The sequence below is a fragment of the Pongo pygmaeus genome, chromosome 12, assembly GCF_028885625.2.
Source record: "Pongo pygmaeus isolate AG05252 chromosome 12, NHGRI_mPonPyg2-v2.0_pri, whole genome shotgun sequence".
NCBI lineage: Eukaryota > Metazoa > Chordata > Mammalia > Primates > Hominidae > Pongo > Pongo pygmaeus.
In genome coordinates, this window is record NC_072385.2 from 96,468,154 (window position 1) to 96,473,459 (window position 5,306).

The window sequence follows — 5,306 nt, forward strand, 5'->3', positions numbered from 1 at the left end:
ATAGTTTTAGAGGCCCTCAAAATCACTAACTATGCTCAACTCACTCGCTACAGCTCTCATAACTTCCAAAATCTATTTTCTTCCTCACACCTGAGGCATATAATGTCTGCTTCCCGGCTCCTTCAGCTGTAGTCACTCTTTGTTGAGTCTCCCACAATTACCATTGTTCCTGGCCCGGGCTTCAATCCCGCCTCCCACATTATTCCAGATACCACACCTGACTCTCATGACTGCATCTCTCTGATCCACCTGACATTCACCCCATTTCCCCATATTTGCTTCTTCCCTGTTCCTCACCCTGATCACATTTAGTTTATTGATGGCAGTTCCACCTTTCATACACATCAAGTTCAAGGATTTGCCCCTGCCCAGGACTGGCAAATTGACTTTACTCACATGCCCCGAGTCAGAAAACAAAAATACCTCTTAGTCTAGGTAGACACTTTCACTGGATAGGTAGAGGCCTTTCCTACAGGGTCTGAGAAGGCCACCACGGTCATTTCTTCCCTTCTGTCAGACATAATTCCTTGTTTTAGCCTTCCCACCTCTATACAGTCTGATAACAGACCAGCCTTTACTAGTCAAATCACCCAAGCAGTTTCTCAGGCTCTTGGTATTCAGTAGAACCTTCATATCCCTTACGGTCCTCAATCTCCAGGAAAGGTAGAACGGACTAATGGTCTTTAAAGACACACCTCACCAAGCTCAGCCTCCAACTTAAAAAAGTACTTAGACAGTACTTTTACCTCCTGCCCTTCTCAGAATTCAGGCCTGTCCTCGGAATGCTGCAAGGTACAGCCCATTTAAGCTCCTGTATAGATGCTCCTTTTTATTAGGCCCCAGTCTCATCCCAGACACCAGACCAACTTAGACTATGCCCCAAAAAACTTGTCATCCCTATTATTTTCTGTCTAGTCATACTCCTATTCACCGTTATCAACTACTCATAAATGCCCTGCTCTTGTTTACACTGCCAGTTTACACTGTTTCTCCAAGCCATCACAGCTGATGTTTCCTGGTGCTATCCCCGAACTGCCACTCTTAACTCTTAAAATAAATAATCTTTGCTGGCAAGTCTATGCTGAACCTCCTTAGGCACTCTCTAATTAGATGTCCTAGGTCCTCCCAATTCCTAGTCCTTTAATACCTGTTTAGAAGTTATTCCATTTAGTTTTTCAATTCATACAAAACCGTATCCAGGCCATCACCAATAATTCTACACGACAAGTTTCTTCTAACAACCCCACAATATCACCCCTTACCACAAAATCTTCCTTCAGCTTAATCTCTCCCACTCTAGGTTCCCACGCCACCCCTAATCCCGCTCGAAGCAGCCCTGAGAAACATCGCCCATTATCTCTCCATACCACCCCCAAAAATTTTCACTGTCCCAACACTTTACCACTATTTCATTTTATTTTTCTTATTAATATAAGAAGACAGGAATGTCAGGCCTCTGAGCCCAAGCTAAGCTATCATATCCCCTGTGACCTGCACGTACACATCCAGATGGCCGGTTCCTACCTTGACTGATGACATTCCACCACAAAAGAAGTGAAAATGGCCTGTTCCTGTCTTAACTGATGACATTATCTTGTGAAATTCCTTCTGGCTCATCCTGGCTCAAAAGCTGCCCCACTGAGCACCTTGTGACCCCCACTCCTGCCCGCCAGAGAACAACCCCCCTTTGACTGTAATTTTCCTTTACCTACCCAAATCTTATAAAACGGCTCCACCCCATCTCCCTTCGCTGACTCTATTTTCAGACTCAGCCCGCCTGCACCCAGGTGAAATAAACAGCCTTGTTGCTCACACAAAGCCTGTTTGGTGGTCTCTTCACACGGACGCGCATGAAAGATTTGATGTATGCAGAGAATATGTATGCAGATTTTGGAGTTTCTACCTTCTGTGGACTTCCTCTTTTTCAGGATTCCTTTTTCAATTCCCAGCCATTGTTGAGAGTGGGGGAAAAACATGTAAATATGGATTGCAACGAGAATATTTCCTTTTTTTCAATCATTTTATTCCCTCAAGTATCTGCCTGCTTATCACTATCCTATGCTTTCAAATAACTATTTCATATGTCTTGTTTGACATTTATAATTGCTAGTAGCAGAAATGTTAGTATAATAAAATCTGTGCCAACATTATTCAAGGCAAGATGTCCTTAGGAAAACTTTAAAAATAAATTCCTGAAATATAAAACTTAAGCAAAAATAAAATACATATATTACACACACACACACACACACACACACACTATATATATATATATATATATAAATTAGCTGGGTGTGGTGGTGCATGCCTGTAATCCCAGCTACTCTGGAGGCTGAGGCAAGAGAATCACTTGAACTGGGGAGGCACAGTTTGCAGTGTGCTGAGATTGTGCCACTGCACTCCTGCCTGAGCAACAGGCAACAGAGGAAGACCACATCTTAAAAACACACACACACAAACACACACCTCATGGGACATTTTTGCAATTCCTTTAAGTTCACCAGCTATCATTAGCATTAGTATTTTTAGGTGTGGCCCAAGACAACTCTTCATTTTCCATTGTGGACCAGGGAAGCCAAAAGATTGTACTTCCCTGGAGTAGATGGTTTATAAGGCCTGTTTTAACCTCAAAGTGCTTGGATTCTACTCTCTTGGTCCCAGCCGCTGAGCAAGCATCTCAGTTCAGACTCCACCCCACGGTGTGGTCTGATAATGACCTTGATGAGGACCAATGACATGGCTGGTCCTCACACATTGGCCTGATAACATTTATCGGCCTCTGAGGAGTGGTGTAAGAAGTTTATATTTGATCAAAGTGCTGCCTTGAACTCTGACTTTGAAGAGAACTGCTGGACTGAAACGTTCACGGTGAATCAACAAACCCTTCCTTCCTTCTGCCGACCTCATCTTCATCCGCTTCAAGGTCGGCCTGGCCTCAGGCCGTGTCTGGACAAGGTCTTGTCCATGACTGCCAGCCTCTGGTAGCAGAGAAGCTTACTTGTCCTGGTCAATTCCTAAGTAACCTACATTTTTCTTGGTTTCCTACATACTGTATTCCCCCTGCCTTCTATCAAGGTGAAATGTTAACAAGTTTAAATATCCAACGATGCTCTTCCTTCCTTGAATGAAACTTTCTAAGCTCTATCACTTGTTTATAGGTCTGGGGAAATACAATGATCCTGAAGAAAACCTGAGCTTATGTGAAGCAACTTTGTTTTCCTTTGACAAACTCCCATTTCCAACACCAGAATCCAACTGCAAGGAAATGAAGCATGAACAGCTGAATTTACAAATCTTCTAATTCTGATTTTTTTATTTTTGTTTTTGAGACAAAGTCTTGTCCTGTGGCCCAGGCTGGAGTGCAATAGTGTGATTATAGCTCACTGCAGCCTCAAACTCCTGGTCTCAAGTGATCTTCCCACCTCAGCCTCCCAAGTAGCTGGGACTACAGGCAAGAGTCACCATGCCTAGCTACTTTTTTTATTTTTGTAAAGATGGGATCTTGCTATGTTGCCCAGGCTGGTCTCCAACTCCTGGCCTAAACAATCCCACCTTGACTTCCCAAAGTGCTGGAATTGTAGGCATAAGCCACCATTCCCAGCCTAATTCATATTTTTAAGCAGGAAGCATAGTCTACCTTATAACTCCTATGCTCTTCTTCCAAAACCTTTACCCTGTAGTTTATGAACTGCGATGAAGCACCAAGTACATCTCCATTCTAACAGCACATTATAATGTCCACACAATATATAAATAAAAGAAAAGCAGGCCGGTCACAGTGGCTCACACCTGTAATTCCAGCACTTTCAGAAGCCAAAGTGGGTGGATCACTTGAGGCCAGGAGTTCAAGACCAGCCTGGCCAAAATGGTGAAATGCCATCTCTACTAAAAATATAAAAATTAGCCAGGTGGTGGTGGCACATGCCTGTAATTCCAGCTACTTGGGAGGCTGAGGCAGGAGAATCACTTGAACCTGGGATCAGAGGTGGCAGTGAGCCAAGATCACGCCACTGCACTCCAGGCTGGGCAACAGAGCGAGACTCCATCTCAAAAAAAATAAAAAGAAAAAAAGAAAGGCAATGTGGTACCATGCCTTAGAATCATATATACGTCACCCAACTCGCTTACCTACTGTAATGGACATTTGTTGCTCTTGCTTGTACAGCACTCTTTTTCTAGATCTTCCTTTGGACAACCACCTCCTCCCTGCCTTCATTCCTGTGGTTTGGTGAAGCTGACACTTCTCCCAGCTATAGGGAGGGGCATGAGCCACAGGCCAAAGTCAATCAGTGCATTCCATCCACCAGCCCAGAGACTGAATCAGCAAAGGTCCCAGAGCCCCACTTGGGCCAATGACAGTCAGGCCAAGGACTTTGTGGAACTGTTGCTCAGAGGACAGGTACTCTCCTTGCACTGAGACTGGAGTTATGGGGGTATGAACCTGGGGCTACTAACAGCCATCTTGCCCCAGAAGGAAGTACTTACCTAAGTTTAATGCCTACCCAGAGGAGGGCAGAGCAGATAGATAAGAGACAGGGTTCTGGGGTCAACTGTGTCTGAAGTCAGAGATGTGAAATAAATTTCGTTTTTTGCTCAGGTAAGTTTGAATTTTCTGTCACTTGCAAACCAAGGGAATCTTAAGTGATCCATCCTCTCTGGATCTTGATAGCTAAACCTTTAAAATGAGAATGTTGAAAACTACTCAGTGCTGTGGAGGAACCATTGGCTTTTGGGGTGAGACAATTCTCTAGTGTGCAAACAGTCCTGAACATTCATTTTTGCCCCTGACCACTAAATTCCAGAAGCACCCCTCAGTCTTCATGACAAACATTCACCACCCATTCCACTACATAAACACAGAAATGCATACACAAACACACACACACACACACACACACACAACACATATTTTCAAATGCCCCCTGGGGGTAGCTGAAAACCAGTAAGCCAGTGAAGTAGAAAATCTCTAAGGTCCCCTCTAATCGAGCTGAAATCAGCCATGTCATGTATCAGAAATTAAGTTCCCTAGAGTCTAGTCTTAGCATCAACTGAGAATAATTTAAACTCTGTGTTCACTTATTTGTAAAATGAGGACACTAATATACAGCTCTATGGGTAAACCTATGAAAGGATGATCACAATCAGTTACTTGATATGGAATCATTCTAACATAACCTAAAATGGAGCTTTAACATTCTCGAGGAAAATATCTTAAGTGCTTTTGAATACCATTGTTGCTTATAATTTTCCTCATTAAATAAAGTTTTAAAACTGAAATTTTAAAGTTATCTTTTCGTAGCATTAAT